Consider the following 15,365-nt stretch of genomic DNA (forward strand, 5'->3'; position numbering starts at 1 on the left):
AATGCACCATATCTAGAGGGGAAAAAGGAATGCTTTGACCTAAATTGATCACAGACAGAATAAACACAAGACATACAGTTGGCCTTGGACAAATGTTACTATAGTCTTTTCCTTTAAATTATTACCCATACCTGGCTTGCCTTCTTAATGATCTGCCACATTCATTCTTGCATCCCTTCTCAAACTCTATTATTCCACATTCCTGGAATACCCCTCCTACTTCTCATTTCCTTTCTTCAATGTTCAAGGCCCATTTCTCTCACTAGGCGTCCCAACCTCTATGCCTCAACCTATCTAGATCACTACTTTCAGAAATATACCTCTTAATTGCCCACACCACCAAGTTAGCACTAACTGTACATTGTGCCACATTTGAAAATTATGTCTCCCTAATTCAACTGAATAAATCTTTAAGTGCCTATTATTTGCAAAGCAATGTTCCAGGCACCAAGATAATTACAGAAAGACCTGGGTAGTCTAAATGTCTTCTGTAATTACCTATGTGCCCATAGTAATAATAAAAAGGATTATACTAATGACATTGTTTTTAAAACTATCAGATATTTAAGCTGTTTGTACAGATATTCTTTATAAAGAATGACTGTTGTACTTTTGATAAAGAGGAAACATTATTCTAAGCTTGAAAAACCACAGTAACAAAGTAAAACCAGAATCAAGAGATGTTTCCTGATACAGAAGTTTCTCTCTAAAAGGTTAGATTCCAAAAGACTATTTCAAAATCCATTTGTTACTAAATACAAAGTGACACTGTACCAATGACCAATGTGAACACATTTATATAAAGCTAAGTTTCATTTTCTTTTCTACTGTAGTATTTTCTTACTAGTACTTGGCCCCACTGCTATTGTGCTTTAATAAATGTTTTTGCCTAATCTCAAAAATAAGGTCAAGTAATCAACATACCCACACCTTACAGTACATGCTGACAAACGAGTAATAAACCAAAACTAAACAATTTCCCACGATCACTTAAGCCAATTGTTAGGATAGAAAAAGACACCTTTACTCTGGTGGATACCTTCTGTTCATTGTCATACAGAAGCCCACAAACTGAAAATGCATTTAAAAAAAAGCTTTTGAATCATTTCACTAGCTTATTTAGGCCTCTGATCACCTGTATTCTTTCACTCTTTCTCATTCCTTCCTCAGCAGCGAAAACAGTTTATGGCACCAAGGTGGTTCGTAATTCGATTCCTGATCCAGAGATACCACCCATTCATATCAGAGGTAGGTAAATAACATAGTCCATTGTATTCAGACAATGTTTGTCTTTATGTATGCATGTATGCTTATAGGATTGGGACTACCTAAAGCACTGGAATTCTGTAGTAGCCCCAGATGCCAAATACCTGCACAGAAAGTATTTTTACATGAATGGTAACCTAATAAATGACCCTTTTCAACACAGAGACATAACCATCATAAGAAGAGCAAGTATACTTGGAAAAAGCAACATCAGAAAAAATACAATAGAAATTTTAAAAAAACAGGTAAGGAAAGTGAGAGAAAATAAGAGAAGCTATACAAATTAGAAATGAGAACCAAGCAATAAACCCATGAACTGTAATGACAGGAATTCTTGTGTAACACCATGTTAGGCTTTTTTCATTTTTTTCTAATATAGCAACAAGCTTTTATATTAGCTCCCGGCAGAAATGGAAACATCAATCAGTGGTGTCAAGGTAAATTCTGCACTCTCTTCCAAGCGGCTACCCAGTCTCAATCTAAAAAGTGTGGAACCATATGATTTTAGAGCTGGAAAACATCTAAAGATTACCTAGGACAATGCATTCACTGAACAGCTAAAGAATTTGGGCCTAGAGCAAACTGACTTGTCCAAGATCACAGGATTAGTGGCAAGAAAGCAAAAGAAGCCTAAGTTCCCAGCCCAATTCTCTACTTATGACCCTATATCTACATTAATAAACTTCATTAGGGTTTTTCTTTAGGAGAGTATCTGGAAAAATAGAAATCCTTACATAAATGTCTGTAACAAAGGTCTCCGAATAATTTCGTGCAACCTTTTGATACCTGATACATCATTTTCAATCATACTTTTACCTGGAACAACTGAAGCACAGGAGTTTGTGGATTTTCCTATTATTACTTTCAATCTCAACTTTTACTATTATTCTTTCCCAAGCTCTATCCAATCAAACCACCTTCTTTTACCTTCACTCAGCCTCAAAAGCGAAAAGGAAACATTAATAAGCCTTTTTATAAAGATACAACTTCATAACTCATTAAAAATAATTACAAATAAATTTTTACTGACATTTTTCTTGCTAGTTTTTGGAATACAGTATTATCATCACTTACCCTTTTATAAAAGATGAATATGTAAAAAACAATGAAACATACTGAAAGGAAAGGAGCGACACACAGCAGCAATTCACCAGAGTTCCGCTTTATTAGGGAAAGGTGCTGGGTTATATAGGAAGGGGCATAGAGTGATTGTGGTGTTACTTCTACGGGGCTGGTGGCTGTTGGCTAGATGCTGGGATTGGGAGGGGGGCGAGAGGTGATTGGGCTTCAGGTGGTGCCGGCGGGAACCGAGGACCCCGAAAAAAAGCCGGAAGTTCACCATCTTACTGGTGGGGAACCTTCATTCCCCCCCCTTTCTCCTCTATGGGTTTGTGGACATTGCTTTCTCTCTGACTGTTTCTTGCTGAACAGGGGCGTAGAAGGGAGTGAGGGTTTGAGGATTGGGAGGAAAGGGTTGATAGGACTCCCCACAGTAAGGATGAGTAGATGTGGACTTCTTCAGGTAGTAAATCAATGAAGGTTCCCTGTAACCATAGGTCGAGGACCTGTTGATACCAATGGTGCCAAGAGGATATGGGTGTCAGGAGCCAGGCGTCTGCGGCCATTGTTTCCAGGAACAGTTTCCAGTAGAGAGAGAGATCCACCTCAGCATTTGGTGAGGAGGTCACGTGAGGGTGAGGGATCTTCTGTGGCCAGAAGCTGGTAGTTCCTGAGTAAAAGCTGGTTGAAAGCTTGATTAGAGATTTTTCCGACTTGGGATTTGATGAACTTTATTACACAGGGTAAGAAGAGACACATGAGAAGAATGACTATTATGGGGCCTGCAATGGGCCAGACCCAGGTAAGGAGGGGGTTTGTTACTATTGAAGAGAATGGGTTGGAATTGGAAGCAGAGTGGAGGCTGGAGGCAAGGTCGGTGAGTTTGGTGATGTCAGTTTCTACAATGCCGGATTCGTTGATGTAATAGCAGCATTCTATCTGGAGGAAGAAGCAGGTGCCGCCCTTCTCGGCCGTAAGCATATCTAGGACCCGCCGGTATTGAAGAGTGACTTTACCTAGCGAAGTGACCTGTCTTTGGAGACAGGCTAGGGAATCGGCAGTGGATGTCAGGGCTCCCTCAAGTTTGGCGTCAAGATCTCTAACTGCCCATAGAGAGCGACCCAAGGCTCCTCCCGAAAACCCTGCCCCAATGGCTGAGGTGATCAAAGAGATACCAACCATGATGGGAAGGAAAGCAGCCCTTCTTGTGCGCGAGGGCAAGGGAGGTTGGAGCTCAAGGAATTCTGCCATGCTGTAAAGTGTAAGCTGTGGGATTAGGGTGACGAGAATGCAGGGTGTATCGGAGTTGAGAGGCAGTGAGTTGAAAAGACTGCCATTACACCAAAAGAAGTGTCCCAGTTGCGTAAAAGTCTTAGAGCCGAGGATAGGGGTGTAGATAGAGAGGCAGTGAAGTGCGCTGGAGGGGGGTGGAGTTGGGCCTACACAGTGGTGGATGGTGAGATTATCTGCGTATTCTGGTTCCCATAGGGGTATGTCTGCCAGGGGGCGGAGGGATTGTCCTTTTGCATGGAAAGAGTAGTTGGAAATATTGAGGGGCACGGCGGCCAGCAGTGGGCGCTGTAGTGATGCGCACAAGAAACAATTGGCGGTGTTGAGGGTGTGGTTGAGAAAGATGGTGGTGTCTTGAATGAGCTGTAACCAAGAGTAGGAGGAATAAGAAGATGAAAAGGTGCCATCAAGAGTTTGGATAATGACTTTCTCGGAATGTCTGCTATCTGATGCAACTTGAGAGATCTGGGAGCGAGAGGGAACATACTCTCGAGAGATATGAAGGGTACAGTGGGAGGTCGAGGACCCCTTGTAGTAAACTGAGGCTGTTACTCCAGCAGCCCATCAAGAGTCCCAGGGATCTGGGATTGATAAGGAGAATGAGCCGTTGGGATATTTCATGAAACGGTTGGAGGAGTAATACTGTGGGTACTGGAAGTCACCCATGTAGTGAATGGCGCAAGACCAGTAGGAACATCCCCCGTAGGTGTCTTGCCACCGCCTGCAATAGGCTTGTCTTTGGTCATAGAGGAAGCAGAGGTAGAGAGAATAAAGGTAGCTGTTAGTGAACACTTCGGTGGAGGGAGAAAATTGGAGGTATAAAGGTGCAGACCAGCCTTTCAGAGGGCAGTCTGATGTGGCAATGAGGGCAGTAACTTTTGTTTGATGCTGTGTGTAAGGCTGCCTGACTTTGAATCGCCATACAAAGGAGGGTGGGGCGGCGGGGAAGACAATAGGAATGAGGAAAAAAGCAAGAGAGCAGTAAAGGAGGAAAAAGTCATGATTCGGGTATGGATGGCAAAGGGGGTGCACGGGAGATGCGGAGCTTCAAGAGATAAGAGGGATGAGGCGTGGTGGAGTAGACAGCGTCTTGGGCTGTATCCGAAGGACTCTGGATTGTGACTGATGGGTCTTGGGTGTCCAGAGAAGGTGGGTCTTGGGTATTTGGTTTCAACCTGGAGATATGAATCCAAGGGGTGACAGAGTTATCAGGCAGTGAGAGCTTGGCGGCCGATGGGGTGCAGAGAATAACTGGGTGTGGACCTTCCCATTTCGGGGTGAGAGAGTTCCGATCTTCTGGTGGCTTATAAAACACTAGTTGGCCAGGCTGTAAGACAGGAGGATTTTGGGAGGCAGATGGATCAGGAAGGAGCCAATCCTGATATTTCCACAATTCAGTGCGGAGGAGAGAGAGTAGTGGAAGGGGTATATTGGGAAGAATTGGTCCTTTGTGGGAAGGGAGCCCCGGGGGTAGAATCGGGCGGCCGTACATGATCTCAAAGGGCGACAAGAAGGAAGGTTTCTTTGGGAGGGCTCGAATGCGGAGTAGAGCTGAGGGAAGTAAGCGAACCCAGTCAAGGTGTAGTTCTAGAGATAGTTTGGTCAGGATGTCTTTTAGAGTTCTATTGGCTCTTTCTACTTTTCCTGAAGCTTGTGGTCGGTAAGGACAATGTAAATGCCAGGGGAGGGAGAGCGACTTGGAGAGGTTCTGGATAGTTTGGGCAGTGAACTCAGGGCCGTTATCTGATTGGAGGGAAGTGGGCATCCCGAACCTAGGAAAGATCTGGGTGAGGAGGATAGAGGCAACCACGGATGCTCGTCTGTTAGTGGTGGGGAAAGCTTCGACCCATCCTGAAAATGTATCTACTAACACGAGTAAGTATGTGGTGCGTCGTACAGGGGGCATGTTAGTGAAGTCTATTTGCCAATCTGCAGCGGGGACATTACCCCTTGCTTGATGAGCCGGGAAGGGTCGGGCCTTGAGGGGGGTATTAGGGTTAGTGCGTTGGCAGATGGTGCACTTGCAGGTGATTTGGTTAAGCAGGGTTTTGTCTTCAGGAGAGAGAGGAAAAAAAGATTGTAAAAAATGGATCAAGGATTGGGGGCTGGGATGGAACAGGTCATGTAAGAGGCGGAAGAGAGACTCTTTGTCCTAGGAGCAAAGGGTGTCTTGTCATAAGGCTAAAACTGCAAGGGCAGACGAATTGTTGTCTGGTACGTTTTCTGATAGGGCAACTGACCGGGCTACTCTGTCGGCTTTGTTGTTACCTCTTGCAATGGGGGATTCATCTTTTTGATGTGATTTGCAGTGGACTATGCCTAGTCGGTGTGCGAGTTGTGAAGCCTCTAGAAGTTTAGTAATTAAGGCTGAATTAGTTATGGAATTCCCTTTTGTGGTGAGGGGGCCTCATTCTTTCCATACTGCCGTTCAGACAAGAGAATGTGGAATACGTACTTGGAGTCAGTGTACAATGTGAGAGACATGTCCCGGGCCAGAGTGCAAGCTCTGGTGGCTGCAATGAGTTCAGCCTGTTGATTGGTTGTACCAGGGGGTAGGGCTCGTACCTCAATGACATCTTCGAGGGACACTACTGCGTATCCTGAGTAGTGGGTGCCCTCATGTTTAAAGGAGGACCCATCAGTAAACCAGATGAGGTCGGAGTGTGAGAGGGCTCCTTCCGAGATTGTGGAGTGGCACGGAAGGAAGTTGTGAAGGGCTTCTAGGCAATCATGCGAGGGAGTATGAGGAGAGTAGGGTAGAGGAAGAAGAGTGGCCGGATTCAGGGGGTGGCAGGGGAGGAAAGAAATATTTGGATTTTGGAGGAAAGAGGACGTTAAGGTCAGGAGTCTGGAGGGAGGGAGAGTCTGTAAACATTTGTAGGTTAAGAGATCTTTTAGGTGATGTGGGGAGAGAATGGTAAGGGCACTCTGAATGTTAGTTTATGAGCTTCTTTCTGCAAGAGCTGTCCAGCGGCTAATGCCCGTAGGCAGGGGGCCCGTCCCTGAACTGTGGGGCCTAATTGCTTAGAGAGATAAGCTAGGGCAAAGGATGGGCCATAATATTGGCCTAGGACTCCTAGAGCTTGAATGGACCTCTCATGAATGTATAATGAGAAGGGTTTTGACAAATCAGGGAGATGGAGAGCTGGAGCTTCCACAAGGGCTTGACGGAGCTTAATGAAGGAGTGTCGGGGTGAGGATGATAATGGTTCTTCGGGGGGCCCTTGCTGAGGTCATATAGGGGTCTTGCCAACAGGGAGAAGCTAGGGATCCACGCTCTAAAATACCCAGCCAGGCCTAGAAAGGAAAGGATTTCTGTCTTGGCTTTGGGAACGGGCAGGTCAGAGAGGAGTCATTTTCTGTCTAAGGTAATGGACTTTCTTTGTTGAGACAGAAGGAATCCAAGGTAAGTGACAGAAGGGGAAGAGATTTGAGCTTTGACCGGGGATACCGGGTAACCTCTGAAAGCTAGAAGGTTAAGTAGAGACGCAGTGTCAAGTTGAGACTGTTCCCACGAGGGACTGCAGAGTAGAAGATCATCTACATATTGTAATAAAGTGGACTCGGGATGATCATGATGAAACTGTTTGAGGTCTTGAGCTAGGACTTGTCCAAAAATATGGGGACTATCTCGGAAGCCTTGTGGCAAAACTGTCCAAGTAAGTTGTACAGAATGTCTGGTGTATGGGTCCGTCCAGGTGAAGGCAAAAAAATCTTGGGAGGAGGGGTCTAGAGGGATAGAAAAAAATGCATCCTTGAGATCTAGGACTGAGAAGTGGGATGCGGAGGCAGGGATCTGCGATAAAAGGGTGTATGGATTTGGAACTAAGGGATGGATAGGGACAACGGCCATGTTAATGAGGCGAAGGTCTTGGACAAGGTGGAAAGATCCATTGGTTTTTTTAACGGCTACTATGGGGGTATTAAATGGGGAGTGAGTGGGTCTGAGGTAGTTTTTGTTTAAGAGATCTTGAATGATGGGTTGGAGGCCTATGAGGGCTGAAGTGGTTAGGGGGTATTGGGCCTGACAGATATACTGAGAGGGGTCACGTAATTTGATAGAGGCAGGGGGACGTAGGGCCATGGAGGGGCTTGTAATGTCCCAAACTTTGGGATTTACAGGGTGTATGAGGGCGGAACCGGAGCTTTCATTGGGTAGAGGGGGGCCATCGGCTATGAGGGCCATCAGAAAGGGAGTACTGGGGGCTGTGGGAGTGGATATAGTTATGGAAACGTGGAGGAGGGAAAAGATGTCCCGTCCTAGTAAAGGGATGGGACACTGGGGCATAACTAGGAAGGAGTGGGAGAAAGGTATGGGACTGTTTAGGATTGTGCATAAAAGGGGGGGGTTTTTAATGGGAAAATCTGTTTACCTCCTACCCCAACTATAGGAGTAATGGCTGGCGTGGTAGGGCCCCGGTATTCTCGCAAGACTGAGAAGGTGGCTCCTCTATCTAGGAGGAAGGAGATGGGGCGACCGTCTACTGTTAAAATAACCCTGGGCTCCTGTTTGGTGATGGAAATGGTCGTGCGAGAAGCCCCCGGGCCCCGTCAATCTTCTTCTGCTAGCCCCTCTATGGCGGGCTTAGGATGGGGGTTGTTCGTCCAGCCTCCCCTTCAGGTGGTTGGGCAATCAGACCCCCAGTGGCCCTTTTTGTGGCATCTGGGGCATGGGGTGGTAGGAGATCTGGGGGAGGGGCATGCCCTTGACCAATGTCCCTCTTTTCCGCACTTGAAACAAGCTCCTGGGGGGGGCTTGTCTGAAGAGGGGTGCCCAGCTTGTGGTTTTATCAGCTGGGCCAACATCTGGAAATTGGCCTGATCAGCTTTTTGTTTACGGTGTTCTTTCTCCTCCTCCCGGTTATGAAAGACTTTAAAGGCCACTGTTAGGATCTCAGTCTGTGGGGTAGCGGGGCCCTGTTCTAACTTTTTGAGTTTAGCTTTAATGTCGGGGTAGCTTTGAGCTAGGAAGTATGTCATAAGGACCTGTCTTCCTTCAGGTGTTTCTGGGTCCAGGCTGGTATACTGTAATAGGGCTTGAGTGAGTCTGTCTAAGAACTCAGAGGGGGTTTCGTCTCTCTTTTGAATTATGTCTTGGAGCTTTTGAAAATTGACTACTTTACGAGCTGCCTTTTTTAGACCTGCTATTAAGCAGGAGGCAAAAATATCTCGAGAGTGGAGACCCACGGCGGTGCTATAATCCCAGTATGGGTCTTGTTCGGGGACAGCAGTGGGGCCAGGAGGACAGGTGGGGTCAGTCCTGTGGGTTTCGGTAGCATGCATTTGGGCAAAGTCCCAAGCTCGTCTACGCTCTTCAGGGAGGAGAGTATTAGCCAGGAGCATGAAAATGTCATGATGTGTGAGGCTGTAAGACTGGAGGGTCCATTGAAACTCCCTGATGTATGTCGTGGGATCAGTGGAAAAGGAACCTAGGCGTTTCTCAAGTTGGGCTAAATCTCCTAAGGAGAAAGGGATGTGAACGCGCACGATGCCTTCGGATGCTGCTACTTCCCGGAGGGGAGCGATAATTTTGGGAGGCCCTCGGGACCGAGTCTGAGGGGGACTGAAGGGTTCTGGCTCAGTCTGTGCGGGTGAAACAGGTGATGGGGACAAAGCCACGATAATTTTGGGAGGCCCTCAGGACCAAATCTGAGGGGGCAAAGACGGACGAGGCTCCTGGAACTTAGTGAACTTGGGGCGGGGAGCAGGTGGTGCAGAGGCTGGCATTTTGAGCTAGGAGGCGAAAAGCTTCGATATAGGGAATCCCCTTCCATTTTTTCAGGCGCTGGCAGTAGTTAGAGAGATTGCGAGTAATGTTAGGATCAAGAGTTCCCCCTGCAGGCCATTGCTTGTTATTGTCTAGGGGGTATGTCAGCCAATCTTGGGAGCAATATTTATGGAGAAGTTTTGGTTTTCTATCAGGCATCAGGGAGAGGGTAGCCAGATGCTTGAGCAGGCATTCAAGAGGTGAACTTTCAGGGAGGGATGAGGAGGCTCCCATGGCTAAAGGACAGAGAAGGAGGCAAACAGGGGAAGACAAACAGAGATCCTCAGACTGGAAGCAGACCGCAAGGAGACAAAGGGCGTCCCCGATGATCCTTGGTGGTCTGCGGAAACTCGTATACGAGTCGGAATTTCTTGGGAAGTGTGGGTCGTCACCCAGACTTCCCTAAGAAGGCAGAGTGCCGGAATCACGAGGCACCTAGCGCTAGGCGTTTTCGGCAGACAGTTCGGCGGACGGGACAGAAGGAGGAGGGGGTGGGGAAAGGGAGCGTTCTCATCCGCAAAAGAGTCCCCTCGTTTATGGCTGTTGGAGGGGGGGGGGCGGCCTGAGAGTCTGCTGCAGCTGTGAAGGCCTGAGGCGGGGATTTATGGCTGTCGGAGGAGGGGCCTGAGGGTCCGCCGCAGCCATGAAGGCCTGAGGAGGGGAGAGTTCCCTCTTCATCCCCGAGCATCAGGGCCTTGCCGGATGATCACGGTCAATGGCACTGCGATAGCTCGGAGAAAAGTGGCCCACTCCGGGGAAATTTTGCTTAAAAAGTTTCAGCACTGATGGAAGGGACGGTGAATGTGTTTATGGCTTTTGGAGGAGGGGCCTGAGGGTCCGCCACAGCCGTGAAGGCCTGAGGCGGGGAGAGTTCCCTCCTCGTCCCCGAGTGTCAGGGCCTTGCCGGACGATCACGGTCAATGGCACTGCAATAGCTCGGGGAAGAGTGGCCCACCCCGGGGAAATTTTGCTTAAAAAGTTTAAGGCCTGAGGCGGGGGTTTTATGGCTTTTGGAGGAGGGGCCTGAGGGGCTGCCGCAGCCGTGAAGGCCTGAGGCGGGAAGCGTTCCCTCCTCGTCTCCGAGCGTCAGGGCCTTGCCAGACGATCACAGTCAATGGCACTGCGATATAGCTCGGGGAAGAGTGGCCCACCCAGGGGGGAAAACTTACCTAAAGGCCAGAGAGGAGTGGTGAGTGTGATGAGCCAGTGCTGGAAAAAGAGGACGAGGACAAGCTGCTGCTGGTGTCGGGGGGAAGACGGGGCTCAGTTGGGGTGTCCCGTCTCCCGGGTTTCAGCACCAATGAAAGGAAAGGAGCGACACACAGCAGCAATTCACCGGAGAGTTCTGCTTTATTAGGGAAAGGTGCTGGGTTATATAGGAAGGGGCATAGGGTGATTGTGGTGTTACCTCTACGGGGCTGGTGGCTGTTGGCTAGGTGCTGGGATTGGGAGGGGGGCGAGAGGTGATTGGGCTTCAGGTGGCGCCGGCGGGAACCGAGGACCCCGAAAAGAAGCCGGAAGTTCACCATCTTACTGGTGGGGACCCTTCACATACCAAAATGTAGCTACAGTTAAGTAACCAAATTTGAATTTCCCAAACAAGGGTAGTTAGTCTCTCAGTTCCTACTGAATATTAAAAAAAAAAAAAAAAAAAAAGATACTAATTGTAAAATAAATCTCACTAAATCATGTAAGGTATATACTCAAAAGAGAAGAGGAAAAAAATAGTTAAGTCAGTGTCATATAAGGAACAAATCATCCCCACTGTATTCAGGATTCTAATAATTTAAATCAAAAAGAAAGTATTTCTATACCCTAGAACCTTTTAATTTAAATCATTTCAAATATTAAAGGAATTTAGTAAAATTTAGAAAAAGTTTAAAAGTATGTTCTTGGAATCCATACAAGTACCATACATATTACCTACCACCAATATTTTTTTGTTGTTGTACAATTACATGAAGAACTTTGTTTACTAGGGTCCTCCCTTCACCAAGTTCCCCCCACAAACCCCATCCACCAATATTTTTTAAGTAGCTATCCTGGCCTCAGGCATCTCTCATTACAACTGGGGAGATTAGCAAGGGGGAAGGAAGGTAACTAGAACTTTTCGAAAGTAATTTTATTTTCGTATGAATGATGCACTAAATGGGTGTTTTTCTGAAAGTCATTAAGAGTCAGGTTTCTGTTGAAATATCCAAAGCTATAGCAGGCCTTGGAAGAAACCTGAATAAAGCTCACCTTACCCTCAACCATGTTAAGGTTAAACAAACAAACAAAACACACACACACACACACACACACACGTCAGTATGATGAAGCTGAACAGGCTGACTTCTCTATGCTTCTGCCTTTTTGCTGACACCCAGATGAACAGTGCAGGACTCAGAGGGCTGGCTGCATTTACTAACTACCCAGACCTGAAATTCTGGTTCTTTCACATTGTTCTCTATTCCATCATTGGCCACTTGGACCTACCTGGTGTCAGATTACACTCAGGCAGCATTTATAGCACCTTGCAAAACAGCCACAGATAGCATACCTAGACCTGTCCATACCTGTGGTCTCAGAATTAACCCTTTTTCTGAGCATATTCAGAAAACAAGACACTTAAAACCAAACAAATATTCAACAGTGATCAGATAGTGTTTTAAATTTGGTCAAGAAAAAAGTTTAACTTCTTTCTCAAGACAGTTCAAAGTGATAATTATCAAAATGCCATTATTGGTGCATCTTATTATGCAAATAAACCGACTGAAGGTAATTCTTCCTCCAGCATCCAAAATGTGAACTCCGGCAAAAGCACACCTATCCCAGGAACACAAGCATGCTAAAATGTGCTTATCAGCAAAACCTGTTTGGGCAGTTAAAACAATTTCCCTATAAGAAACAAGAATCAACTTGCAAGGAAACTATTTCATTTCTTGGTTGCCCTGATTAATATTTTTGCCTGCTTAGAACATATGCTCTAATGCAATGGTTTCCCCATCTGAGAACACAGCAAGCAAATTCCTATCAGAACAGTATTTCACTCTGGCCCATATTGAAGGGGAAAAGCCAGGGATATGGTGTTTCAGTCCCCCAGGAGATTCTGCTGCATAACACACCTTCCCCCATCTCCAACCACCACACTGAACAGTACTCTTCTAGAAGAAACTGCATTCTCTCAGAAGTTCCACTCTCACAGAGATATACCATTAGCTGAAAGCAAAACTTAAAAGTAATTTAAGTAGTTTAATTGCCATGGCTTGTATTATTAGGTGATAACTGCTCCATGTACTCCACGGACTGAATGTTGACCAATGAAATGGTACCGAACGGGACTAATTCCAGCTGAACCCTTAGGATGAGGACACCAAAAGAATAATAGTAACAAAAATGCTCAAGCTTATTTTTCAGAGCCAATAGGAATTCAGGAATTTGTGACAACTCGCACTGTGCCTACAACCAGTCTAAACTGCCCTGCGAGACACCTGGGCAGAAGCTGCTCCAGACGTCCCCAATTTACCTTTCCTCATTATCCTACTATAATCGCCACCTCTGGGCAGGGTTTAGCCACCTTTTTTAGACCAACAACCTTACACAACATTCAATTCAGGACCTGGAGGAAAGTGCTGCCCCAATTATGTTAATTTCTTGTAATGACACCAGCCTTGCTTAACATGTATAAACTCTACTAAATTATGCATAGACCTTCTGTAAAATTCTGCTCTCCCTCTGGATTCGGGGGAGACAAATTTGGGCTTTGCCTCCCATCTCCTTGCTGGGCGGCCTCAAAATAAAGCTTTTTCCTTTTGCAAAACCAAATGTCCTGTGATTGGCCTAGGGCACATGGGGCAGTGGACCCTTGTTCCATAACATTACTTTTATTCTAGCTCCTCTCCAGTGGCTCTTCACTCTGCAGTTACAAGTGATTTAACAAAAATGAAAATATGAAGAACTTCTTTCTCTACTTAAAGTTAATCAGTGACATCTACTGTCTATAGAAAAAAACATCAAATCCATTAACAAGGCTTAGTGGCTTCTCACGATGCCACAAAAAGGTATGAGAAAAATATGGCCACTAAGATTCGTAAAACAAGATATGTGTACATGTGGACTAGAAGAGAGAAAATTTCATGGACTAAGCTTAGAAACAGGTCTTTTTTAAAAAGTCACTATTTTACAAGTTTTCACTCCCATCTCAAAAACAGGTATTCTAGCATTTCTCCTTTTTATAGGCCCTCATGGCTCCCTAACATACCCCAGGATTAAAGAAGCCAACATTAGCCCTGGCCCAGTCCCCCTAGAATCCTGTATATCCTACTTTCCCAGTCTTCTGTCTGTCCTCACTGCCATGCTCAATCCAGATCTCCCTATGTATTTGGACGTTCAGTCTTTTCTTTTGTTTTTGGTATCATTAATCTACAATTACAAGAGCAACATTATGGTTACTAGACTGCCCCCATCATCAAGTCACCTCCACATACCCATTACAGTCACTGTCCATCAGCGTAGTAAGATGCTATAGAATCACTACCTGTCTTCTCTCTGTTGTACAGCCCTCCCTGTGCCCCCCCACCTACATTATGTCTGCTAATAGTAATGCCCCCCCTTTTTTTCCCCTTATCCCTCCCTTCCCACCCATTCTCCCCAGTCCCTTTCCCTTTGGTCACTGTTAGTCCATTCTTGGGTTCTGTGAGTCTGCTGCTATTTGTTCCTTCTGTTTTTTTCTGTGTTCTCATACTCCACAGATGAGTGAAATCATTTGATACCTGTCTTTTTCCACCTGGCTTATTTCACTGAGCATAATACCCTCTAGCTCCAACCATGTTGTTGCAAATGATTGGATTTATTTTCTTCTTATGGCTGAATAATATTCCATTGTGTATACACAGCACATCTTCTTTATCCATTCATCTACGGATGGATACTTAGGTTGTTCCCATTTCTTGGCTATTGTAAATAGTGCAGCGATAAACATAGGGGTGCGTATGTCTTTTTCAAACTGGGCTGATGCATTCTTAGGGTAAATTCCTAGAAGTGGAATTCCTGGGTCAAATGGTATTTCTATTTTTAGTCTTTTGAGGAACCTCCATACTGCTTTACACAATGGTTAAACTAATTTATATTCACACCAGCAGTGCAGGAGGGTTCCCCTTTCTCCACATCCTCACCAACATTTGTTGTTGTCTGTCTTTTGGATGTTGGCCATCCTAACTGGTGTGAGGTGACATCTCCTTGTGGTTTTAATTTGCATTTCTTTGATGACAGGCGATGTGGAGCATCTTTGCATGTGTCTGTTGGTCATCTGAATTTCTTCTTTGGAGAAGTGTCTGTTCAGATCCTCTGCCCATTTTTTGATTGGATTATTTGCTTTTTGTTCATTGAGGTACGTGAGCTCTTTATATATTTTGGATGTCAACCCTTTATCGGATCTGTCATTTATGAATATATTCTCCCATACTGTAGGATGCCTTTTTGTTCTATTGGTGGTATCCTTTGCTGTACAGAAGCTTTTCAGCTTCTATCGAGTCCCACTTGTTCATTTTTGCTTTTGTTTCCCTTATCCAGGGAAACATGTTCATGAAGAAGTTGCTCATGTTTATGTCCAAGAGATTTTTGCCTATGTTTTTTTCTAAGAGTTTTATGGTTTCATGACTTACATTCAGATCTTTGAGCCATTCTGAATTTACTTTTGTGTATGGGGTTAGACAATGATCCAGTTTCACTCTCTTACATGTGGCTGTCCAGTTTTGCCAACACTAATGACAGCTGTTGAGGAGGCTGTCATTTCCCCATTGTATATCCATGGCTCCTTTATCATATATTAATTGACCATATATGTTTGGGTTAATATCTGGAGTCTCTATTCTGTTCCACTGGTCTGTGGCTCTGTTCTTGTGCCAGTACCAAATTGTCTTGATTACTGTGGTTTTGTAGTACAGCTTAAAGTTGGAAAGCAAGATGACCCCTGCTTTATTCTTCTTTCTCAGGATTGCTT

The 15,365-nt window shown here is 45.5% G+C and overlaps 1 protein-coding gene across 8 annotated transcripts in view; it reads right to left on the minus strand.

Moving 5' to 3' along the window:
- Positions 1-15,365, minus strand: part of ELF1 (E74 like ETS transcription factor 1) — a 141,078-nt gene that overhangs the window by 62,578 nt on the left and 63,135 nt on the right. The window lies entirely within an intron of this gene.

This window comes from Manis javanica, chromosome 9 (genome assembly GCF_040802235.1).
Source record: "Manis javanica isolate MJ-LG chromosome 9, MJ_LKY, whole genome shotgun sequence".
NCBI lineage: Eukaryota > Metazoa > Chordata > Mammalia > Pholidota > Manidae > Manis > Manis javanica.